General features: G+C 37.7%; 1 long non-coding RNA gene across 1 annotated transcript in view; it reads right to left on the bottom strand.

Annotated features, from left to right (window-relative positions):
- LOC104674897 overlaps positions 1-27,321 on the bottom strand; it is a 125,139-nt gene extending 97,818 nt beyond the window's left edge. Inside the window, exon 1 of the long non-coding RNA XR_749698.2 lies at positions 27,185-27,321. This is a non-coding gene — a long non-coding RNA (uncharacterized LOC104674897). The remainder of the gene's footprint in view (positions 1-27,184) is intronic.
- Positions 27,322-27,587: the final 266 nt, after the last annotated feature.

Genomic DNA, 27,587 nt, shown 5'->3' with positions numbered 1-27,587 from the left:
AGCTGCCCAAGGCCATGGGAGCTCACCTCTTGCATCATCGTGACCTGAATGTGAGACATAGAGTCAAAGGAGATCATTTTGGAGCTTTAATATGTGACTATCGGCCGGGCGCGGTGGCTCACGCCTATAATCCCAGCACTTTGGGAGGCCGAGAGGGGCGAATCACGAGGTCAGGAGATGGAGATCATCCTGGCTAACACGGTGAAACCCCGTCTCTACTAAAATACAAAAAAAAATTAGCCGGGCATGGTGGCGGGCACCTGTAGTTCCAGCTACTCCGGAGGGTGAGGCAGGAGAATGGCCTGAACCCGGGAGGCGGAGCTTGCAGTGAGCCGAGATCACGCCACTGCACTCCAGCCTGGGTGACAGAGCGAGACTCTGTCTAAAAAAAAAAAAAAAAAAAAAAAAAAAAAAAAAAAAAAAAAAGATGTGACTATCTCACTGGATTTTGAACTTGCGTGGGGCCTATAGCCCTTTTGTTTTGGCCAATTTCTCCCATTGGGAATGAATGTATTTACCCAATCCCTGTACCCACATTGTATCTAGGAAGTAACTAACTTGCTTTTGATTTTACAGGCTGGTAGGTGAAAGGCACTTGCCTTGTCTTGGATGAGACTTTGGACTGTAGACTTTTGAGTTAATGCTGAAATGAGTTAAGACTTTGGGGAACTGTTGGGAAGGTATGATTGGTTTTGAAATGTGAGGACATGAGATTTGGGTGGTGCCAGGGACAGGATGATATGGTTTGGCTGTGTCCCCACCAAATCTTATCTTGAATTCCCATGTGTTGTGGCAGTAATGCAGTGGGAGGTGACTGAATTTGGGGGACAGGACTTTCCTGTGCTCTTCTTCTGATAGTAAATAAGTCTCGTGAGATCTGGTGGTTTTACAAAGGGGAGTTTCCCTGCACAAGCTCTCCTCTCTTTTCTACTGCCATGTGAGATGTACATTTCACCTTCTGCCATGATTGTGAGGCCTCTCCATCCATGTGGAACTGTGAGTCCATTAAACCTCTTTTTCTTCCCAGTCTTGGGTATGTCTTTAACAGCAGCATGAAAACTGACTAATACAGAAGGAGAACATCTCATTCAGAAGACTACCTTGATAAACCTTAGGGATAAGGAGGATAAACTGTGGTCAGTGTGTTTTAGTAGCCAAAGGTCTTGGCTAAATTGTATTCTCAGGAAGGCAGGAGCTGTTTGAGGCTCTCTTTGTTTGCTGAACACCACTGGAATGTGTTTGAATATAAAAAATATGCAATAGGTGCTGAGGTAGTGAATTGACTCCTCATGTAAAGGAAAGAATGAGAAATTTTTGAGGAAAACCTAGGGGAGAGGAGAGAAGGATCCAAAGTCAAGATATTGCAGTAAGAAAGTGAAAAGTCAAAAGAAAATAATCTTCCATGGAAGTTTAGATGAAGCAGGGTTTTAGAGGCAAGAATATCTAATAAATTTTAAATTATTTGATGTAGGGTGCAAAACGTTAACCTTCTTCTCCATCTTCTTTATGCAAATGTTAGAAAATCTGTCAGAGGCATTTAAACCAGAGTAACTCCATCTTGAATTGGGGCTAGGTAGAATAAGGCTAAAACCACCTCGGCTGCCTTCCCAGATAGATAAGGCATTCTTAGCCACAGGATGAGACAGGAGGTCAGCACAAGATGCAGGTCATAGAGACCTTGCTGATAAAACAGGTTGCAGTAAGGAAGCTGGCCAAAACCTATTGAAACCAAGGTGGCAACTTGAGTGGCCTCTCGTTGTCCTCACTGTTATACTCTGACCAGTGACATGACAGGTTAGAAATGCCATGACTATGTCAGGAAGTTACTTACATGGTCTGAAAAGAGAGGCATGAATAATTCACCCCTTGTTTAGCCTATAATCAAGAAATAACCATAAAAATCAGCCACCAGCTACCCTCGTGGCTGCTCTGCTTCTGGAGTAGCCATTATTTTATTCCTTTACTCTCTTAATAAACTTGCTTTCACTTTACTCTGTGGACTCACCCCGAATTCCTTCTTGAGTGAGATCCAAGAACTCTCTCTTGGGGTCTGGATCAGCACCACTTTCTGGTGACAAATCTACATTTCACACTTATGGGGTGTGTATGTTTGTGTATTCCATAAGACCACTCAGAGAAGTAACAAGTTCCGCACCCAAGTTTTCTCAGCGAGAGCAAAAAGTGCATTCACTGACCACCTCAGTATCAAGAAGATTAGGAAAAAGCTAACCTAATTCTTTCAGTTACTGGAGAGAAATCAAACCAAGCAAGTTTTGGGGGGCAGGGAGGATACTAACTCCAGCCTGAGAAAGAAAATGCCTAAGTGCAATTAAAATGAAATATCCTGAAGGAAAGGAAAGAGATAATAAAATTATTTTAATTATCATTATTGTAATTATTTTTAAATAGAGTCAAAGATTTCCACATTGCTTAATTGTTCCAATGTTGTTACTATTTTCTTTTCTAAGCCTCTTCTGATTATCTTAATACTTAACACATCTGAACTCAGAACTCTCCTTTTATCCCTCTAGAGATTTCATTTTAGAGTTGAAATAACAATCTTGGTGCTATCATGATTTGCCAACTCAAACAAGATGAGAAGAGATCAAATACATAATAGCCAAGTAGGATATGTGGAGATGTTTATTGAGTTGCATCACATTCTAGTTTTCTGTTGATGTTCTTCCTTTTGTTTGTTTTTGAAGACTAGGGGACTTCTTGGCTCATCTGACAGAGGCAGCCTGTGGATCAGCAAATCCTAACAGCTAAAAGGACCTTAGGGATTATCACCTTCTCAATCTATGCTGGAGACTTACCTGTTCTCTCACAGTCTAGAATAGAGATTTAGTCCCGACTTGAATTATTCAGGGGTTCACAAGGCTGATAGTTAAATTTTCTGAACCTCTGAATTATTGAAACATTTTTAGGTAAGCCAAAAGATGTTCAATAAAATTATTTTCTGTTGTCTCCAGTGGCCCAAAGTTGGAGAACAAAACATTCTAAATCATGGCACTAGACTTGCAAAGGGGGTGATCCTAAATTGGGCCTGCCTGCAGTAGTTATCACTCATTCACAAGCTTCTATAAAAGGCCAGGGTTGAAAGCCTTCAAGAAAGACATTTCTTTGGGGAGCATTTCCTGTGTCACTAGGATGAGGGGAGAATTAAGTACTTTCCATCCCACTCTAAGTGAGAAGCCTTCAAGGAAGAATCAGGCTAAAACCCTGAAATAATGTTTTGGTCAAGCTCTTGATGTGTGAAGATGTGATACTTGAGTTACTCTTGGTCTAATGGGAGAGGCTGTGGCTGGATCTGTGCCTTGCTGGTGACAAGAGGAAGAAAAATGACTTTGAGAGTAAGCTATAGAATGAGCTGCACTTGCTCCAGCTATAGGCAAATGCGTGTCCTTACTAGTATCTAGATTTGAATCCCACCGAAAGGAATTGGCTGTAGGTCAGCTTGAAAAGAATTCCACCCAAAAGGACTGCCTGAAGAGACAAGGAGAGCACAGCAGAGGGACCCAGCAAAAGTCCAGATTAGTCCTAAGCAGCCGGCTGGAGGAGCAGCCTTGCCCAGGTTGACCAGCAGTAGAGGAATCCTCAGTAGAAGAGTTTCTAGGAATCTGCAGAAACACTGTTGAGAGACACTGTGAGCAAAAAAGCCCTGAAAGTAACTCAACCAACCACATACAACTGAGCCACTTTTGCCTAATCTTCTCTCACTGCCTGGGTCTGACCCGGGAGCCATCAAAGAGTAGCTAGGGAGTGAGGAGAAGAAGTGGAGCTGGGAAGAGAGAGGAGGTCAATCACTCATGCACTTCAGATTTCCAGCCAGATACAGGGGAAGGGAGAAGCTTCAAATAGGATAAGATTCAAAGCTTTTTATATTATTGGGTAGGGCTTTGAAAAGTACTGAAATGAGACTGTTCTTGTGACTAAACGGGGGCAGAGAGGCTTGTCCTAGATGCCAATAAATGATGGGGAAAGAGAAACACCCTAGGGGTATATATGAAAGGTCAGAGGGCAAAACCTTGCTTGCTTGCTTTTTCTTTCTTTCTCTCTCTTTCTTTCCCTCCCTCCCTCCCTTTCTTTCTTCCTTGTTCCTTTCCTTTCCTTTCTTTTCCTTTCCTTTCCCCTTTCCTTTCCTTCCTTTTCCTTTCCTTTTCCCTTCCCCTTTCTTTCTTTCTTTCTTTCTTTCTTTCTTTCTTTCTTTCTTTCTTTCTTTCTTTCTTTCTTTCTTTCTTTCTTTCTTTCTTTCTTTCTTTCTCTCTTTCTTTTCCTTCCTTCCTTCCTTCTTCTTTCTCTTTCTTTCTTTTCTCTTTCTCTCTCTCTCTCATTCACTCACTCTCTTGCTCTTCCTTTTTCTATCCTACTGAGTCTAGCTGATTCAATAAATTAGTTATACTTAAACTGATAGCAATTGATTTTCTTTTTCTTCAGCTTTGGTTTTATTCCTGTCTCTGAAGACACACATAAATCATTTATTCATGTACTAAATTCAACACCTTCAAAGATTTGAAAATAGCATTAATGGGGCCTCTGAAATTATTGATATTCAAGGTCCAAAATCCTCTGATTCCTTAGCCAGTTTTCATTTAACTGTATTTTTATCCTATACCTGGTCACCCTCTCCCCCTGTCATGCTAGGTTTATATCATTTGTCTTAAAACTGAGGCTTTTCTTACAAATGTACTCTGAGCATAGTGAGGCTGTTCCTGCCATAGATCCTGTCAGGCCACACTGCATAGTGATCATAAAACTCTATAATGCAACAGGACCAACCAGGAATAGTTAGCTTAATAGTTGTGAGAAAGTAAAAATTAAAAGTATAATTTTCAAATAAATTGGTGATGAAGATTCAAATTTGAATCAGATGCATTTTAAAGATAAGGCCATTCTTCTGTTTAGGTGGAATAGTTAGATGGGTGGCAATATGGTATGATTTGATTGTTAATATTATGCAAAAAGTGTTTTTCTACACTGGCACCTAAAATGCTAGTGAATTATTTTGTTTTCCACTGACCAGATGTAGAACACCGGAGAAGTCCCTTAAGATTACAATGCACTTTTTTTCCAATGGGGAACTAGATGAGAATGAATTAAATTCTTCATTTATTGAACAAGTACTATAAATAAGGCACTATGGTACCATATAATCAGCTCGATTTGTTCTTGAAACTAGTCCAGAAGTGAGAGGGAAGCTAGACAAATGTCCAGCTAACACTGATACAGAACAAATTGAAATAAGATAAAAGAATTCAAGCACCATGAAGGTATATATTGGCTCTCAAAAAATATTTGTTGAAAAATTGGATGAATAAACTACCACACACAGTGAAACCCAAGGAAGAAGAATTTGTGTCCCTTCCTGTTTTATAACTCAGTGATTCTTGTACTGGTCCCCCTTTTAAAGAGTTTCTTCCCTTTGTCTGGTATTATTTAGAAATTTAAATATTCCTAAGATGTAACTTATTACACAAATAACACTTTTTTTTTTTTTTGTAAATGAATTATCATGGCAGTCACAGAGAGCTGAAGAATACAAAGCATCTTGCTGGCAGGGAAGAACAGACAAGAAGAGGGAGAAAACAAGGTTTAGAAAAGGTGACTGTCTTCTGCTAGCTTTTGAATGTGTTTGCTCTTGCTTCTCTAGTCCTTTTAATTGTGATGTTAGAGTGTCAATTTTTGATCTTTCCGGCTTTCTCTTGTGGGCATTTAGTGCTATAAATTTCCCTCTACACACTGCTTTATATGTGTTCCAGAGATTCTGGTATGTTGTATCATTGTTCTCATTGGTTTCAAAGAACATCTTTTTGTTGGCCTTCATTTCGTTATGTACCCAGTAGTCATTCAGGAGCAGGTTATTCAGTTTCCATGTAGTTGAGCGGTTTTGATTGAGTTTCTTAGTCCTGAGTTCTAGTTTGATTGCACTGTGGTCTGAGAGACAGTTTGTTATAATTTCTGTTCTTGTACATTTGCTGAGGAGTGCTTTACTTCCAATTACGTGGTCAATTTTGGAATAAGTGTGATGTGGTGCTAAGAAGAATGTATATTCTGTTGATTTGGGGTGGAGAGTTCTGTAGATGTCTATTAGGTCTGCTTGGTGCAGAGATGAGTTCAATTCCTGGATATCCTTGTTAACTTTCTGTCTTGTTGATCTGTCTAATGTTGACAGTGGGGTGTTGAAGTCTCCCATTATTATTGTATGGGAGTCTAAGTCTCTTTGTAAGTCTCTAAGGACTTGCTTTATGAATGTGGGTGCTCCTGTATTGGGTGCATATATATTTAGGATAGTTAGCTCTTCCTGTTGAATTGATCCCTTTACCATTATGTAATGTCCTTCTTCGTCTCTTTTGATCTTTGATGGTTTAAAGTCTGTTTTATCAGAGACTAGTATTGCAACCCCTGCTTTTTTTTGTTCTCCATTTGCTTGATAGATCTTCCTCCATCCCTTTATTTTGAGCCTATGTATGTCTCTGCATGTGAGATGGGTCTCCTGAATACAGCAAACTGATGGGTCTTGACTCTTTATCCAGTTTGCCAGTCTGTGTCTTTTAATTGGAGCATTTAGTCCATTTACATTTAAGGTTAATATTGTTATGTGTGAACTTGATCCTGCCATTATGATATTAACTGGTTATTTTGCTCGTTAGTTGATGCAGTTCCTTCCTAGCCTCGATGGTCTTTACATTTTGGCATGTTTTTGCAATGGCTGGTACCAGTTGTTCCTTTCCATGTTTAGTGCTTCCTTCAAGGTCTCTTGTAAGGCAGGCCTGGTGGTGACAAAATCTCTAAGCATTTGCTTATCTGTAAAGGATTTTATTTCTCCTTCACTTATGAAACTTAGTTTGGCTGGATATGAAATTCTGGGTTTAAAATTCTTTTCTTTAAGAATGTTGAATATAGGCCCCCACTCTCTTCTGGCTTGTAGAGTTTCTGCCGAGAGATCTGCTGTTAGTCTGATGGGCTGCCACATGATTATCTCAATAGATGCAGAAAAGGCCTTTGACAAAATTCAACAGCCCTTCATGCTAAAAACGCTCAATAAATTCAGTATTGATGGAATGTATCTCAAAATAAGAAGAGCTATTTATGACAAACCCACAGCCAATATCATACTGAATGGGCAAAAACTGGGAAAATTCCCTTTGAAAACTGGCACAAGATAGGATGCCTTCTCTCACCACTCCTATTCAACATAGTGTTGGAAGTTCTGGCTAGGGCAATCAGGCAAGAGAAAGAAATAAAGGGTATTCAGTTAGGAAAAGAAGAAGTCAAATTGTCCCTGTTTGCAGATGATATGATTGTATATTTAGAAAAGCCCATTGTCTCAGCCCAGAATCTCCTTAAGCTGATAAGCAACTTCAGCAAAGTCTCAGGATACAAAATTAATATGCAAAAATCACAAGCATTCTTATACACCAGTAACAGACAAACAGAGAGCCAAACCATGAATGAACTTCCATTCACAATTGCTTCAAAGAGAATAAAACACCTAGGAATCCAACTTACAAGGGATGTAAAGGACCTCTTCAAGGAGAACTACAAACCACTGCTCAGTGAAATCAAAGAGGACACAAACAAATGGAAGAACATACCATGCTCATGGATAGGAAGAATCAATATCATGAAAATGGCTATACTGCCCAAGGTAATTTATAGATTCAATGCCATCCCCATCAAGCTACCAATGACTTTCTTCACAGAATTGGAAAAAACTGCTTTAAAGTTCATATGGAACCAAAAAAGACCCCACATTGCCAAGATAATCCTAAGTCAAAAGAACAAAGCTGGAGGCATCACGCTACCTGACTTCAAACTATACTACAAGGCTACAGTAACCAAAACAGCATGGTACTGGTACCAAAACAGAGCTATAGACCAATGGAACAGAACAGAGTCCTCAGAAATAATACCACACATCTACAGCCATCTGATCTTTGATTAACCTGAGAAAAACAAGAAATGGGGAAAGGATTCCCTATTTAATAAATGGTGCTGGGAAAATTGGCTAGCCATAAGTAGAAAGCTGAAACTGGATCTTTCCTTACTCCTTATACAAAAATTAATTCAAGATGGATTAGAGACTTAAATGTTAGACCTAAAACCATAAAAACCCTAGAAGAAAACCTAGGTAATACCATTCAGGACATAGGCATGGGCAAGGACTTCATGTCTAAAACACCAAAAGCAACAGCAACAAAAGCCAAAATTGACAAATGGGATCTAATTAAACTAAAGAGCTTCTGCACAGCAAAAGAAACTACCATCAGAGTGAACAGGCAACCTACAGAATGGGAGAAAATTTTTGCAATCTACTCATCTGACAAAGGGCTAATATCCAGAACCTACAAAGAACTCAAACAAATTTACAAGAAAAAAACAACCCCATCAAAAAGTGGGGAAAGGATATGAACAGACATTTCTCAAAAGAAGACATTCATACAGCCAACAGACACATGAAAAAATGCTCATCATCACTGGCCATCAGAGAAATGCAAATCAAAACCACAATGAGATACCATCTCACACCAGTTAGAACGGCAATCATTAAAAAGTCAGGAAACAACAGGTGCTGGAGAGGATGTGGAGAAATAGGAACACTTTTACACTGTTGATGGGATTGTAAACTAGTTCAACCATTATGGAAAACAGTGTGGGGATTCCTCAAGGATCTGGAACTAGAAGTACCATATGACCCAGCCATCCCATTACTGGGTATATACCCAAAGGATTATAAATCATGCTGCTATAAAGACACATGCACACGTATGTTTATTGCGGCACTATTCACAATAGCAAAGACTTGGAATCAACCCAAATGTCCATCAGTGACAGACTGGATTAAGAAAATGTGGCACATATACACCATGGAATAGTACGCAGCCATAAAAAAGGATGAGTTTGTGTCCTTTGTAAGGACATGGATGCAGCTGGAAACCATCATTCTTAGCAAACTATCACAAGAAGAGAAAACCAAACACCGCATGTTCTCACTCATAGGTGGGAACTGAACAATGAGATCACTTGGACTTGGGAAGGGGAACATCACACACCGGGGCCTATCGTGGGGAGGGGGGAGGAATTGCATTGGGAGTTATACCTGATGTAAATGACGAGTTGATGGGTGCTAACGAGTTGATGGGTGCAGCACACCAACATGGTACAAATGTAACAAAACTGCACATTATGCACATGTACCCTAGAACTTAAAGTATAATAATAATATTAAAAAAAAAAGAAAGAAAGAAAAGGTGACTGTGGACAGACAGGAGTGAAACTCTATTCACTTCTCAAATGTCCTAACGTTGTTCATTCAGTACCACATACCTGGACCCTGAATTGCTTTGAGTGTTTGTTCCTCAAGCACTATGTTTGTTTTGAAATTTCATTGTAAGTCACAGAAAGTTTGGGATAATGAAGCTGGAGCTGAGATCAAAGTTTGAAAATTTTCATTCATAAGATAGAAACTAAACAGAACCTGTTGGTAGGAGATTCTAAGTGAGAATGGAAGGTCTCTAAGAGCCAAATGTTTGACTGGGGTGAAATAAAGAAGGAGAATGTCACAGCTGGGTTTTCCCCAAAACCCTCTGTAATTCTAACCACATAGGTGTCACAGGAAGTCACTGATGCTGGTCTGAATTGCACAGAAGTACTAAGTAGGGAATAATGTGAGCTGATATGGTTGAATAAAGCATACATTAGGGAATCAGTTTAAGTCTAGCATGTAACTGGAGGGGTTGAGATTGAGAAGGAGTGCTATTACATGTATTTAGAATATTTTTAATGGTACAAAATAGCTTTTTGACTCAATAGTTTGGACATATGCAATTACATAAGCTCAGATAAAGTTATATTAGCATATTGGCAGGAAAAGGAAAACGTCTTATCTGATGAAATTTTAAAAGGATAAAGTAGCTATTATTCCTCTCTCTTAAGAGTTCATATAGCTGTTGGCATGTAATGGATGGAAATTATGATCAATGGGGCTATGAGCTATGCAGTGGGTGGTAGTCCATGTTACAGGGATGTGATCATGAACTTCCCACATCTCAAGAATGATTGCAAATTGTTCTCATTTAATCTTAGTTTTTATGTGTAGCTAATTATTTTTCTGTAAGAAATAGGTGCTAAGAAAGTTAGTTGTCTGCATGAGTCATGTGCAGTAAAACCACTTTCCCCTTTTTACTTTTTATCATTTTAAATATATTCAGTATTTCTTAACACAGATATTGCATTTTTTATTGTCCCTATTCTTTAAGTTTTTTAGCCTTCCATGTTTGCTATTTTATGCTTGTTTTTGGTCATTTGATTCTCATCTGCATTTACCTGCAAACCAATTAGGTGAAAGATATCAAATTGGCCGCATGTGGTGGCTCAAGCCTGTAATCCCAGCACACTGGGAGGCCGAGGCAGGTGGATCTTGAGGTTAGGAGATCGAGACCATCCTGGCTAACACGGTGAAACCCTGTCTCTACTGAAAATACAAAAAATTAGCCAGGTGTGGTGGCAACTGTAGTCCCAGCTACTCGGGAGGCTGAGGCAGGAGAATGGCGTGAACCTGGGAGGCGGAGCTTGCAGTGAGCTGAGCTCGCACCACTGCACTCCAGCCTGGGTGACAGAGAGAGACTCCGTCACAAAAAAAGAAAAAGAAAGAAAGATATCAAATTAACCATTTTTATTATTTATCTTCAAAAGTTATTTGGAGAGATAGCTATTTATACTACAGCCTAATTTTAGTTTTCTGAATGACTTATTGATTTCAGTGGTTATGCTTTTGGGTTTATTACTCATGGTCACACTCTGTATTAATGAGCCGATAATAGCATATTACTTGTAATCAAACTCATCTGGCTTCCCTCACCAAGAAAACAACAGAGAAGATAGACACTTCTCTGCACAATGTATGCTTCTTTTTTTAACCCTTAAGAATCAAATTTCTGATTATAGATGTGGTTGGTATGCATTTGCTTTAACAGAAATATTGTTATTCTACTCTCACAATTATGTATGTAAATAAATATGGAACTATTTCAGCTTCAGTCTTGAGGCCCTAATATAATAGATGCTAACAATACCCGTGTTCCAAAAGGAGATGCTGTTAATTGTATTTCAATAAAACTGATTAAAAATGTGATGAAAAAATACTTATTGCATTTAAAAAGCCTGTAGTAGTTAGTCTGTAGTCACTCAAGAAGACTCCAGAAATTAATAATTGGAAACACACAATTCCAATCTTGGAAAATGATCACGAAAAGAGCCTTAAACCAGAAAGTGAAAATCCCTCAAGTTGAATTATGTGGTAGATCTTGTAGAAGTGTTCTTTTCCTTTCTTGGGTGAAAGGTGATTATTTGAATTTCTAATAAAAAAAAATAGCTGAAGTCAGAGAGGAATAGTGCCTCCATGTATCAGCTTGAGGATCCAGTGGCAGTAGAGCACAGGGCTGCCATTGGGTTGGTCAGCCTATGTGATGGGTGAAATTATGAGATTCAAGATGAGAAACAAAGACACATAGGAAGAAAATGGACACATGATGGCAGAGGCAGAGGTTGGCATGATGCACCTGTAAGGCAAAGAATGCTGGCAAACACCAGAAGCTAGGGGAGGCAAAGATTTTCCCCTATACGTTTCAGAAGGAGCATGGCCCTGACATCCTCTTGATTCTGGATTACCAACCTCCAGAACCATGAAACAATAAATAACTTTCCCTTGTTTGAAGCCTCCCAGTTTGCGCTACTTTGTTACAGCAGCCCTAGGAAAGTAATACAGAATGTAGTTAGGCTCCAAGTGATACAAAATATAGGCAGTTTTCCTTGGTCAGGTTGTGAGACATATGAGAGAAACAAAGAGTGCTCCAGGGTCCTTTCAGATCTCGTGCAAATGGACTACTTGGTGGTGCAAGGAAAACTCAGCAAAAAGATGTTGAAAGTATACCCAAGAAGAGAAGAGTTCTGAGTAATGCTCTAGGGAGTGCTTCCACTGAGGGCTGCTAGTTAAAGATTTTCATGATTTTCCCAGAACTTCAAGTAAAATAAAATAAAAATGCAAATAAAAAGATTTTCATGATTTTCTGTGATAAGGGTTTCCCAAGAACCCATGAATATTTTCATAAGAGAAAGGATCTGCTTTAAACCTCAACACAACCATATCAGGGCCTAAGTAAAAACTCTCCTGCCTTTTTATCTACTTTACCTCCTATTTAGGTCCTGGAGAGGTAACAAATCCACAGTAGCAAGCTGAAGGAGGAGATGCTAAAGCACAAAGAGGATAAAAAGGAAAAAGGCAATCATTCCTTCTCTCTTCTCCCACTGTAGGTGGTCAAAGGTAATCAGGAGCGAAGCTTTAACACTGAATTACATCCAGGGTTGGTATTACATTGGGCAGAACATATTCAATGTTCCAGAACAGCTTGGAAGAGTGAAGACTTCTTAATTTTTTGAGTTTGACCAGAAAAATCATGGGACTTTCCCTAGATTCCATATAAACTGGGGATGTGAGAGGCAGTGAAGGGTGGAATAATCAGCTGTGAACTGATATGTAGAGGCAGATTTGATAAATGAATAAAATTATTTTCCATTCCACCTTATGAGTCTTGTTCATTCAAAGTATTGGAAACACTAAACATTTTGTACAAAAAGCTCCTTTTAGATATTATTTTCTTCTGTTCTCATGAGAGGCCTATGAAGTGCACAGATACTGGTGATGAAGAGCTGAAAGAGGTGTAGACAGACTTGCACACACTTTGACATGGGGATATTATTCCTCTCTGATGTCAGTGATAGTGATTTTAGGTGTTTTCTCCTCGCCATTAGGAAACACACTATCTTTGAAAATGTTATTTTTTTATTAGAAATTCAAATAATCACCTTTCATCCAAGAAAGGAAAAAAACACTTCTAGAAGATCTACAATGTCATTAAACTTGAGGGATTCTCACTTTGAAGTTTAAGGTTCTTTTGGTGATTATTTTCTAAGATTGGAATTGTATGTTTCTGATTAATTTTTGGAGTCCTCTTGAGTGAATACGAACTGCCAACTATCAGAGGATTTTTAAATGCAATAAGTATTTTTTCATCACATTTTAAACCAGCGTTATTGAAATGCAATTAACAGCACATATTAAAAACGTACAATTTGATAAGTCTTGACAGAGACAGTCATCTTTGAAACCATCATCACAATAATAAACATAGCCATTAATTTCCAAAAATTTTCTCATGCCCCTTTGGAATCTCCTCCCCACCCCCAAACACATAGCACTTCTCTCTGTGAGAAGGTTTTTTAAATTTCAGTTTCCATTTCTTTAGTATATATGAGGCTATATACTAAAGTATATGAGACTATGCAAGCTATTTCTTCTTCAGTAAGTGTTGTTTGTTTCTCAAGGAAATTGTCCATTTTGTCTGTCATCAAATTTATTACCATAAAGTTATTAATAATATCCCTTTATAATTCTTTTAATAGCTGTACAATCTGTAATGACATTACCTCTCTCATTTCAGATATTAGTAACTTATGTGTTTTCTCTTTTCTTCTGATCAGTATGGTTAGTTAATTGATTTTATTCATCAATAATAACCGCATTTTGGTTTTCATGATTTATGTTCTTCATTGTTTCTTTGTTTACTATTTTATTAATTTGCACCCTGATCTTTGTTATTTCCTTTTCTATACTTAAATACTTAATTTTCTTTTTTTTTAAGGTGAAATCTAAGACCTTTCTTCTTTTCTAATGCAGGCATATTCATGCTATAAGTGTCCCTCATATATTACTTTGGCCATATTAGACAATTTTTGAGATGTGTGCTTTCATTTTCATTTATTACAAAATACTTTCTAATTTTACTCTGATTTCTTTTTTGACCGATAGGTTATTTAGTAGAGGGTTATTCAGTTTCCAAATATTTGAGGATTTTCTAGGGATCTTTCTGTTGTTGATTTTGAATTTAATTTTATTGTGGCCAGAAACAATACATTGTATGATTTGAACCTTTTTTAGTTCTGTCAGTCTTTTCTCTTCCTACACTGTGGCCTGGGAATTCACTTTAGAAAGTGAGCTGGAGCATGGGAGGCATTGTTTCCCACATTTTAGTGATCACTGTCCTTTGTTGCCTGAGGGCCAATGTCTTAAGCACTGTTGTTTTCTATATTTGGTCCAGATTTTCAGTCGTTTCAGGTAGGAAGGTAAATCTGGTCCCTGCTACTCTATCTTGTTTAGAAGCACAAGTTTGTATTTAGGTTAAATATTGTTTTCATGTGCTTTCAGTGAAGCTACTATATAGGAATTCTTGATTCAGCTCTGTGTTTGTAAACAAAACAGTGGCAAAGTAACAGGAAGAATCCATAGAAAGTGGGCGAAATATGTGCTTGGCTAACGTCTGCCAGGAGGAGTCTGGAGTTTGGGGGAAAAAAAACATAGTGAGATATACCAAGTGCACAAAATCAGACAACAAAATGGTTAATAATAATAATTAGACTTCTAAGGACACCATGAGTACAAGACTGTAGTTGACTGTAGAAATACAGTGATATAATAGGCAAGCTCAAATGGAGACAAAGAAAGCCTAGGGTTCTAGTTTTTGCATGGACACTGTGAGATACTGGCAAGTGACCTAACCCATCTAAGTACTATTAATAAAAATAGTATGGTGACTTGGAAATTGATTTCTGGACAGCATTCACAGAAATTCTGATCTAACACATTTGAAGTGGGGCCTTCAAATCTCTATTTTTGTTATGTTTTATACCAGTTATATTGATGCAAAACTAGTTTGGGAGTCTGCTGATAAGATGAGCTCTTACACTGCTTTTCAACTCTAGCCTTACTCATATTTAACTTTTAGTAACGATAATACTAGCTATCATTTATTGAGCACTGCATATGTACCGTCTTGGGTGCCTTACATACATGTGCCCTAGCCCCCTAGTCTTACACAGCAGATCTTATTATCCTCATTTTCTGAAAGAAGGTTGATATTTCTTTCTTAGAATGGCCTAGGAATTTGCCCAAGGCCACATATGAAGTCTGTCTAGAAAATAATAAACATAATTTTTATTTGTGACCTGGCACCAAAACTGTGCTTTTTCTATTTAATCATGCTGCCTATCAAAAGACTAGTCTGTATATCCTTAATGTTTTAATATTATTGGTTCATGTCAGTCCAGTTTGTCAAAGGTAAAATATTATTTTTTCAGAAAGGGTCTTAAATATTCTAGAGAAGCATAAACAGAAGTGTCCTACAGTTAATGGAAAAATAATTTTAAAATACTAGTAGTTTATTGAACACTTATTTACACTAGGTTAAGGGCTATATTACATTATTTATTTCAGTGATTTTTATGTGTTTGAAGGTTTCTTAGGGACAATTTGTCCGTTACCTATGTATTATAATTTGAATGAATGTATTGACTTAAGCGCTTTATAATACCTTTAACATATGATACTTCCTGTCCATAGGTAATTTATATGCGCTTACTATTTTCATGTATATCTTCCCTTTTAACCTCTTCCACTTATCATCTCTTTATTTTTTCCTATTAGTTTCTTTCATTCTTTTGTCATTTTCCCCCTTTTTATAATTCAAGGCAGTGCTTAAGAGAAGTCCCCTCTATGTGTTTATTTCTTGTTTTCAATTTTAAAACACTTGATAATGTTATTTCATATTAGAAATGGGTAGAGACATTCATACCATCCAGGTGTGAAGAAAGTGAGAGAATGTTATATGGATCAGGCACAAAGATATTGCTGTGAACCCTGTGATTCAGGTGAAGTAGAAAATATTCGTATTTCAGAAGTTTTACCAAGATTCGAAGGAAGAATACAATTAATAAAAATGAAAACTTTTTATGTCCTGGCCAGATCTTTCATAACTATTTGTAATATTTATTTGTAAAGTACTTTCAGTATTTGGGGCAATGCTTTGGATTGGGGTCACTGATTTAAATTCTGTCCATTCCCTCTCTTTCCTACCAATTGCCTTTGTCTCCCCTCTCCCTCTATTTAATTGGAGGTTTTCTCAAACTTGAGCTGATCTGAATGGAGTTACAAAGTGAAATTAACTAATTCCCTTGAAAGAAGTAGGGGTAGCAATACTTTAGAAAGCTTATTAATTCCTCTTTTCACTCTGCCTCCCTGCTCTGCTCTCAGACCTCACTTGGAACCCTTGGAGAAGGAAAATTAACAAGCCCCCTGAAGCTGAACAACTACAGCCTTTCAAGGGAATTGGCTAATTTCACTTTGCTGCTCCATTTGGAGCAGCTAGGGGTACTGATCTTGAGGGAAATAATAGGACTGAGTGCTTGACATCCTTTACATTTTTAAATAAAATTGTACTAAGTTTTCTCATCAAACTAAAAAATGGTGTTCACCACATGCCTACATCACTGGTTTATATACTGACCCAAGCTATTCATACATCTTCCTCTATTTTCATTTCTTAAGCCCGTTCGAACCTTCCAGATTCTTTTTGATCCCTGACACTGAATAACTTCTTTCCTAAATGTCCAATAATTTTGTTTATCAGTAAGCAACAAATAGTTAAGTCATTTCTTTTTCTAGTGGAGTTCTGACTACAATGCCCTCTGCCCCCACTTCCTTTTCAGAATCCAAGATACTTTCTTTGGTCCTTGTTTAGGATATTCAGTCTTGGTCTCTTAAAGCAGAAGTATTCTACATCATGCCTATTTCTATGCTTTACTTAGAGAGCATCACAGAAAGAAATCAGATGGCCCTTGGTGAGGGCTCTCACAATGCTCTCATTCCTGAATTCTCTCAACGCTTCTGTAACATGACTACACTTTCAGATTCACAACCCATTCTTTTTCTAGGTTAACAAATTCATAGGACATTAACAGTTTCACACTGTACTCTGGGGGCATTTTAGCATTAACCTCTTTACATTCTGAGCCTTACCCATGTGAGTCTTCTCAGTTCCTCTCAAAGATATTTTAATGATGGAGCTTCATCTTTTGTCTTATGGTGACTAAATTTCTTCAGTTCCCACTTGGTGGAAGTTTCATAAAAATCCTGCTTATAGTCTGAAATGAATTGCTTTTTGTAGAATGGCCCTTCAAGTAGTTCCAGACTAATGAGAGCAAACAAGATGGACTTGCAAAAGTTATCATTCAAAAATATATAATGTTTAAAGTAACTATCCTATCACCCACAGGCACTCTGGACAATCAGAGGTAGATGCTTCTTTTTGATATTAACCACATATATTTCTGTGTATCATCAATTGCTGTTGCATGCTTTCGTGTTGTGAATGTATTAAAAAGTATTCTTTTTGAAAATAATGGAAGACTCCAGTTTTGACATCAGAGCCTCTGACAAGTGAATCTGTTCTCATTATCTCAACATCTATCTTGGCTTGTAAAAATCCTGCAGGTTTATGATGCATCACGGTATCCTTCACTACCTCCTCTTGTTCTTAAACATAAAGCTGCCACTTGTGCTAAGACAAGCTTGATAAGATTGTCTTATAGATCCAATTCATTTAAAGGGAACATTGCTGCGGACACTAACATCCCTTTGCCACAGCTCTTCTCTGCCTGAGTTAGAATATTATGCTCGAGAGTTAGAAGGATGAAGTGCAGATATACTATATGCACAAAATTACCACTCACTCCTAAAGGGTTAGAGCCTTAAATATCAAGATATTCATTCTAATATGAACAGAGGAAAAGTGCTGTTTTTGCACTTTCGTAAATGAGGCCATAGACTTCAACCATCTACTATACTATCCTTAGTAAGTGGACAATAAGAAGAATAATAAACCGTGGTTCATTTTAGATGTTAACCCACATCCAAATACCTGAATGACCTTCTCTCAAAGCTGTTTTAAATAAATGGTGTATAAAATACACACCAAGAGAGTCATAAACGGCCAAGGTGATATTTGAGGCCTTATGGGAGGTACTCATTTCAAAAATTCCATGCTCTGTCACCTCTAATGATCTTTGGCTCTTCATTCAGCTGAGAGTTGGCTTTTTAATGAACAAATGCCCTAAGCAGTCTAGATGGCATTCTTATTATGGTCATATATTTTGGAAGTGTGATGGGGAAGAGACTGATATAAGAAGAAGGTGTAAGAGAAGGAAAAGAATGCCCGAGAAATGGAGGGCATACATGTCCCCATCAAAGTGATAATAAGTGTAGTGGGGTGGCAATGCCTGTGGTTGTGAATGCCAGTTGATGAATGAAGCCTCATATTTTGCACCCCCAAACTTTAAGGATTCTGGATGTATCCAAGTGTCTGTCATATATAAGTCTGATAGGCACACAGTCTAGCCCATAATCAGTGTACATGTATTTTTTTCATATTATAGAAATGTGGATGTTCCCTGGGGTTATAAAACAATTTTGGGGTCTTCTGAGGTATTCCAGGAAGTGTGGGACCAAGTAAACTCTCCTAAACCTCTTGGAATGTCTTGAATTCTTGTAGTTAAGAAAGGAAGAGGAAAAACTCTATAAATAATTTGCCAGATTTCCACTAGTTATCTTGGCCTGCGAATTGTCCTCTTGGAGGTAGTCCTGGTGGAGTTTAGAGCACCCCTTTTTTTTTCCCCAACTTCAACAGTCTCAGAAGCTTCTGGACCACACTGGAATCCTGTTAAGAGTTGAATATAAATATCTCAGCAGTGTCATGGGCTTCTAAATCAGGCAACAAGAGGAAATTCAAATATCTTTACCTCTAACTCAGTTAGCCCAGGTCATGAAGCTCAGGGACATTTGATTATCTTCAGTGATTGATTGTGGCTCCTAAATGGTTCTATTCCATATGGAAGCATCTTTTCCTTACATTTGAAACAAAATATTAGAAAATAAGTTTATGTTAGCTCCTGTAAGCACACTTGCAAAATTATATTTGATAAATCTTTGGGTTTTGAAGGAAGCTAGATACCATTTTAAAGCATATTGTGTGAAATGACATGTTTCCAGTTATACCTGGAGGAATTATTGGCTTTTTATCATCAAACAAAGACATTTGCTTTTGTACTATATAGGGACTCTGGACTAATCAAGAAGCACAAATGACATGTAATAATTGCTTTAATATAATTCTATGTGACTTTCTTGTCACTCATGTATAGAGTAGACTTGCATGTATATTTTCAGCATATTAAACTTGCTTCCAGTATCTTTTAGATTTTTTTTAACTGCAAAATGTTTTCATTAATTTAGATGACTGGGAGCTACAGAAAGGTAGCTTCTGGAAATTCCTTTCCATGTATAAGTCTCCATATTCAAATAGTATTTATCAAGTTAATGTTATGTATCAACTTCAGAACCCTGCCATTTCATTTATTTACAGTGAGACATGAGTAGATAGAAACAGCCGTATACTTTGTTTTTCATTCTGATATGTGTTTAAAACGAGATGAAATCAGTATCTGACAAGGGCATTGACCAGGGTATCTGTAATTCACAAGTGATGAGAAGGGAAGAGTTAATGGGATTTTTAATATGCTGAATAGGGCTTTTCTGCTGAACAGCACTACATTGTCTAAGAGCAACAGCTCTTGAATATTAAAAGAGAACCATTTTGTCTTGTCCTGTTGCCATGGAAGGAGAGAAAGTGATTTTAGAAAAACAAACAGGAGAAGTCTTGAAGAAATTAGATAGATTTGAAAACAATTTGCCTGGTGGTATTCCTCTTGCCCAAACTGTATATACGTATAGGAGGAGGGCAGGGCAAATAATCCATTCTTCCATTGTTTTGAAGACAGATTAAAGCTCTATTGCTGTCCTTGAGACAGTGCAGGATGGGAGTGCTAAGGCAGGATGAAACTGGTATGTAGCTAGTATACACATTGGAACTGTCCTTTCATTAGGCATTCATAAGTGCACTTACTGCACCACCTTAGAGGCGGCACAAGCTACTTTTTGCTTTTATGTGGCCATATATTTGTCATAGGAAAGAAAATTTTAAAAACTATTTTATCTCCATGGATTGGAAATCTTTCTTTATGTTATGCTCCATTAAAAAAGAAAAACAAGTTCAAGGTCTCAGTGCTTTATGACAATAACAGTTTATTTTCTACTCTGTCAATGTAGGTTCTAGGAGAGCTGTGGGTCTGCCTCACATATCTTCCTTATTTGGTGATTGAGACTAAAGGAAAGAGCCTTATCTTGGTCTTGTGGCAAAGGGAAAGAACAGTGACAGAGCCATGGGATAGCTCTTGAAGCATCCACCCAGAGGTGGCAGATAGCACTTTTACTCACACTGCATTGGCCATAGTAAGTTACATGGCCAAGTGTGATATAAATGACCTCCTCAGACCATGGAGTATTCGCAAAGACAAGCATTTCAAGTCACATGCTAACAGATAGAGGCATATAATTTTCTTTTAGGAAGGAGAATGAAAATACATAATTGAGATAAATAATGCCATCTTCATCACCCTTGATCAGTTTTGAAGGCTTATGGAAATAAAATGTGATACATTGGAGGCTATAGATCTTGCTCCTTAGGTGTATACGGAGTTAGGCTAGCAGTGATTCCCACGGTTTAGAGTTCCTGAGGATCACTTAAATAAGTTGTTAAAAATGTAAGTTCTTTCAGCCCAATGCCCATCATTCAAAGAGTAAATAAAGAAATTATGATATATATATATATACACACACACCATGAGATACTATTCAGCCATAAAAATAAATGAAATAATGACATTTGAAGCAACCTGGTTGGAACTGAAGACCATTATTCTAAGTGAAGTAACTCAGGAATGGAAAACCAAACATCATATGTTCTCACTTACAAGTGGGAGCTAAGCTATGGGGGGATGCAAAGGCCTAAGAATGATACAATGGGCTTTGGGGACTTGGGGGAAAGGGTTGGAGGGGGTGAGAGATAAAAGACTACACATTGGGTACAGTGTACACTGCCTGGGTGATGGTTGTACCATAATCTTACAAATCACCACTAAAGAACCTAGTCATGTAACCAAATATCACGTGTTCCCAAAAACACGTTGAAAAAAAAAAGAAATAAACAAAAGGAGGAACAATTAAAAACAAAACACTCCTGTTCTAGAAAAAGGAGTATGAAGCATAACTAAACTAGTGCTTAGGCATGAACATTTGGGTGATAAAATTACAAAGAAAATAAAGATGTGATTACCATAAAGATCAGGACTGTAATTACTGTTGAAAAGAGGGAAGGGACTGTGGTTAGGATAGGTGGATGGAAAAAATATATGTTTTTAAATAGCTGTGGTTACAAGGGTATTTGCTTTGTTTTATATAGTCTTCTATATCTGTTAGATTTTACAATGAAAAGTTTTTTTAAATACTGAATAAAAACAGCAGGTTCTCTGACGCAAGACAAGGATGCCCTCTCTCACCAATTCTATTCAACATCGTATTGGAAGTCTTAACTAGAGCAATTAGGTAAGAGAAAGAAATAAAGTGCATCCAAATAAGAGAGGAAGTCAAACTATCCCTGTTAGTAGATGACATGATGCTATATCTAGAAAACTCCGTAATCTTCAGCTGATAAACAATTTCACCAAAGTTTCATGACACAAAATCAATGTACTAAAATCACTAGCATTCTTATACACCAACAACAGCCAAGCTGAGAACTAATTCAGGAAGGCAATCCCATTCACAACTGACAACTTCCACAAAAAGAATAAAATACCTAGGACTACAGATAACCATGGAGGTAAAAGATCTCTACAATAAGAATTACAAAACACTGTCAAATAAATCAGAGAAGACACAAACAAATGGAAAAACATCCCATGCTCATGGATAGCAAGAATCAATATCCTTAAAATGGCCATACTGCCCAAAGCAATTTATAGATTCAATACTATTCTTATCAAACTACCAACAACATTCTTCAGAGAATTAGAAAAAAATTTTTAATTCATATGGAACCAAAAACAAACCCAAATAACCAACGCAGTCCTAAGCAAGAAGAACAAATCTGGATGCACCACACTACCTGACTTCAAACTATACTACAGGGCTACCGTAACCAGAACAGCAAGATACTGGTACAAAAACAGGCACATAGACCAATGGAACAGAATAGACAGCCCCCAAACAAGGCCACAGATCTACAGACATTTGATCTTCAACAAAGCTGACAAAAACAAGCGATGGAGAAAAGACTCTATATTCAATAAATGGTGCTAGGATAACTGGCTAGCTAGATGCAGAAAATTGAAACTGGATCCCTTCCTTAAACCATATGCAAAAATTCACTCAAGATGGATTAAAGACTTAAATGTAAAACCCAGAACTCTAAAAACCCTAGTGTCTTCTAGGGGTTTCTTATAGTTTCTTCTAGATTTTCTTATCTAAGCAATACCAATCAGGACACAAGCATGGGCAAAAATTTCATGACAAAGACACCAAAAGCAATCCCAACAAAAGCAAAAATTAAAAAATGGGATCTAATTAAATTTAAGAGCTTCTGTACAGGAAGAGAAACTGTTAATAAACAGACAGCCTACAGAATGGGAAGAAAATACCTGCAAACTATCCATCTGACAAAGGTCTAATATCCAGCATCTATAAGGAACTAAGACAAATTTGCCAAAGGAAAACAAACAACCCCGTTAAAAAGCAGGCAAAGGGGCTGGGCATAGCGACTCACGCTTGTAATCCCAGCACTTTGGGAGGCTGATGCAGGCAGATTATGAGGTCAGGAGATTGAAACCATCCTAGCTAACATGGTGAAACCCCATCTCTATTTAAAAAAAAAAAAGTTAGCTGGGCATGGTGGCGGGCGCCTGTAGTCCCAGCTATTCAGGAGGCTGAGACAGGAGAATGGCATGAACCCAGGAAGTGGAGGTTGCAGTGAGCAGAGATCAGGCCACTGCACTCCAGCCTGGGTGACAGAGTGAGACTCCATCTCAAAAAAAAAAAAAAAAAAAAAAAAGTGGGCAAAGGACATGAACAGACACTTTTATTTTTTAAAGACATACGTGTGGTCAACAAGCTTTGAAAAAAGGCTCAATATCACTCATCGTTAGAGAAATGCAAATCAAAACCACTTCACACAGGTCAAAATGGCTGTTGAGAAAAAGTCAAAAAGTAACTGTTGCTGACAAGGTTACAGAGAAAAGGAAACACTTGCACACTGTTGGTAGGGATGTAAGTTAGTGTAACCATTGTGGAAAGCAGTATGGTGATTCCTCAAAGAGCTAAAATCATTCTGCCATAAAGACACATGCACACAAATGTTTTTGTTTGTTTTTTTTTCTTTTTGAGACGTAGACTTGCTTCATCACCAGGCTGGAGTGCAATGGCACGATCTTGGCTCACTGCAACCTCCACTTCCTGGATTCAAGCAATTCACCTGCCTCAGCCTCCTGAGTAGCTGGGACTACAGGCACGAATCACCATGCCCAGCTAACTTTAGTATTTTTAGTAGAGACGGGATTTCACCATGTTGGCCAGGATGGTCTAGATTTCTTGACCTCGTGATCCACCCACCTTGGCCTCCCAAAGTGCTGGGATTACAGGCATGAGCCACCGCACCTGGCCATGAATGTTTATTTAAGCACGATTCACAACAGCAAAAATATAGAATCAACCTAAATGCTCATCAGTGACAGATTGGATAAAGAAAATGTGGTAGATATACACCATGGAGTATGATGCAGTTATTAAAAAAACAAACAAACAAACGAGATCATGTCTTTTGTGGGAACATGGATGGAGCTGGAGGCTATTTGCCTTAGCAAACTAACAGAGGAACAGAAAACCAAATATACATGTTCTCACTTATAAGTGAGAGATAAATGATGAGAACTCATGAACATAAAGAAGGGAACAACAGACACTGGGGTCTGCTTGAGCATGGAGGGTAGGAGAAGGGAGAGGAGCAGAAAAAGTAACTATTGGGTACTAGGCTTAATATGTGGGTGATGAAATAATCTATACAACAAACCCCTGTGACATGAGCTTACCCATGTAACAAACCCTCACATGTACCCCTGAAACTAAAATAAAAGTTTAAAAAAATGCAGATTATCAATATCACCTCTCCTCCATCTCACCCCAACTCTCATTTCTAACATGGTAGTTTGCACTGAGGTCCAGGAATCTGCATTTGAAGAAGTAACTTGGCAACATTTTCTGAAACACTGACCCAGATGAGCTCTGTCTTCAGTCATGTAGTTGTGCTGTAAGAAAAATAGTATCCAGAGAAATAGTTTCTATGAATTGCCAATCCTCAGCTTTCAGTATTTCACAGTCCTTATATCTTGGTATCCCTTTTATTCTTCTCTCTTCTCACTCACGGTAAAAGGAGAATAGAAAAGTAACACATGTCCAGATATGTTATAAAAGAGGATTCATATTATCAAGAGGGGAGTTTATTTGTTCTCCTCTAAACATTCTACCCTAGAGAATTAGAAACACACTGGGGAGTAGATTCCTTCAAAAGACCAAAAGATCAGTTATTTATGCATTTGTTTGCACCATTTCAGGATGCAAAGTTATCAGAAGAGACAACCTCTCTGGTCTCAAGCCAGCTGGGACACCACCAGGATGTGACTGGAATTCTTTAAGGAGTCTTTGAGGACACTCCATTTATCCTGGGCAAATTTCTTGAGCCTTGCAGACTGGCTTACAAGGTGTCACAGGTTTCTGTTGTCCCTTGCTGTCTCTCTGTAAGTAGTAAAAAGTCTCTTCATGCAGTTTGTTGTATGCCCAGGTATTTTGTCTCACTGGACTCAGACAAGTTGGTGACCAGTACACAGTGAACCTGCTTCACAACAAGAGGAGAAGGAATTCCAGGTAAATGGACCTTCTATTCCTCTGGGTATAACTATGATCCACTATTAGGAATATTATTATATTCTTTTTGGCAGTGGGCCACACTGGTACACCATTTGGGATGTGGTTGGGGGTAGGCTTAGAAATTCAGAGTGGAGCATACTATTAAACTTATGTGAAGCATCAGGATGGGTTTTGTCTAGTATTTTGATTCTATTAGTGCCAGGAACCTGAAGACAACAGGACCTTTCCATGCCAGTTACTATTTCTCCTTGAAGTGTTTCTTCTGAGCAGTAACTCTAAGGAATTGGCCGAGCATCACCTTGTTCCTTGTGCTGGGAGGGAGAGAGCAATGGCATTCCTGCTGTGAGGAAAGGGGCAGAAGCATCAACTCCCTTGCATTGTTGTCTTACAGGGAAGGTATTCTGTTTCCTACTTTTTTCACTTCACATTGTATCTTTTGCATTTTTTCTTCTTGCTACAATGTATTTAAAACTGACAATTACATTCACTAAATTTATGTAATATTCCACCTAGTTAGTATATTTTTTTCTGTCATTTTCCTATTATTTAGTATGTAGAATATTTGCAATACTTGATATTAAAAAATAAATCTAAACATTTTCATGAAAGCTTTTGTCTCCCCAAACCTAGTTCTCTAACATAAATTCTTATTTAATTCCTATGTTTAATGGAAAAATCCTTTTAAAATATGTGTTTTTTTTTTATTTTTGACATTTTAATTTACGTGGGGCTATATTTCTGTTCTTTCTCACTCACATTGTCTCCCTTTATGTTTATTCTTAATTTTGTTTCTTGAGATGGAAAGAGGGAAAAGGGGTGGAAGTGAGATCTAGGGGCACAGCCTGAAAAGTCAAAGGTAATTTAAATTTCTCTCAGAGCCATTTCTTTACAATGAAATGAGCAAATGGAAATGAAATAAGCAAAAACAAAATAAGAAGAAATAATTAAAAGCAAAGACACAAAAATTCTAAATCAACAGCTTTCTTAATAATTTTTTTTAAGTAGAAAAATTCAAAGCTAGAGTGACTAAACTTTCAATTATGTGGAAGGCTTTAGAGCAGTGGTTCTCAGCCTGGGTGTGTGCCACACTGATATGTTTGGAATGGTGTGGGAAGGAGGATCACGCAGAGAGTGGGGTTAGGAACTAAGCCTAATTCTGAACCTCTTACTCAAATTGCAGCTTAGCCATCAAAATCTTGGGATCCTCATCACAATGGTGTGCATAAAAACATAAGTCTTGCTGATTAAAAAGAAATTAAGAACATTTAAAGGATGAAATTAAAAATACTGGCAGCTCTCGATTTGCTAATTCATATGTATCAATTTCAGTTACCATGGTTTAGTTAAATAACACCAGTCCCTCAATAACATGGTTCACATTTCATTAACTATGGTATATTAACTGCAATTTCATGAAGTTCTAACCTCACTGATAGCACTTCAGTTCAGAAATCACTACATAAATAGCAGATGCACACCCTGATCAGTAACAGATCACCTCAGTATGGCTACTGCACATCTGTTACTCAGTTACCACCCAGCAAAGCATGTAATTGTGTTGCCTCCACATCTTCCAATCATAAACTCACGTGACGTTTTACAAAACAGATGATTAAAAGAAGAAATTGTGCAACAGACCAAAGTGCAGTAAAGAAATGAAAAGCAATAATGCTGGATGTGAAATTAGATCCAATAAGAAGACAGCTGACGATGGAATATTGACATTGCTGTCATTGAGTTTCTAGGTATGAGGCCACGGAAATTTACTGAAAGAGAACTTAACATAAATGAGAAAGGTAGTTGTGATGAACAGAATGAAGATGTCCTAGAGGAAGTAATGCTGGCAGAAAATTTTCACATTAGAAAAAACTCTTGGAAGTGTTTCAAGACACTGAAAGAACAAAGAATACAATGCTGGAAGGCATTCCGAACTTACAAAAGCGTATGACAGTTCACCAGTGCATAAAGAAAGATGGTGCTCCACATTGTCAGTTACATGACAAGGGGGCAGACATGGTTTAAACTACTTTTGATAAGTTTTTATGAAAAGTAAAACACGTTAGTTTTAAACATTTCTCATGTTTTAAGTTATTTTGTACTAGGTATTAGTTTTACTATTTTTATTTCCTTGTACCTTTGTCAATGACAGGAAGAAAGATTTTGATGTTTTGGCAAAACTTTTTAAAGGCCAAGTCCCGATCATTAGTTTTCTCATTGATTATTAAGATTGCTTTGCACAATCATCTTTACAGTCCCACATTATTGTGCTTGTACTGAGGATTATCTGTACCTTATTTCCTGTTACATAGTAATTTCAAATACTGTCTCGTTTAGTCCTCACAATAACTTGCTGAATGAAGCATGCATTATTATTTGCATTTAACAGAAAAGAGACTTTAGAGAGATCAAGAAATTTATACTTACTCTTGGCTGAGCTGTGGTTCTACAGTTGTCCTGTATCCTCTCTTCACGACAATGCTGCAGAGACTCATTCCCCTAAGCTGCCATGTCTGTCAGATGAGCACACCATGCACGTTACATTCCCAGAGTTCCAGTTATATCCTCTCCCACCCAGGGGCTCCTCTATTTTGCAGGTTCACTGTGGTCTCAGTCTGAGTCTTGCCTTTGTAGATCCATCGCTCTTCTGTTTCTCTACTATTCAGGGCATATTGTTGTTGTTGTTTTAAAAACGTCTGACTCTCTCTTTTCTAATGAAACTGACTGTGTGTTTTTCCACAAAGTCAGACTCTCCTTTCTTATGATCAAATAATTAAAAGTAATGAATTAATGGAAGAAACTTGCCGACCACTCCTGGTGACTATTAGAA

Source organism: Rhinopithecus roxellana, chromosome 2 (assembly GCF_007565055.1).
Source record: "Rhinopithecus roxellana isolate Shanxi Qingling chromosome 2, ASM756505v1, whole genome shotgun sequence".
Lineage (NCBI taxonomy): Eukaryota > Metazoa > Chordata > Mammalia > Primates > Cercopithecidae > Rhinopithecus > Rhinopithecus roxellana.
Note: the sequence above shows the minus strand (reverse complement) of the source record. Positions and strands in the feature narration are given on the sequence as shown.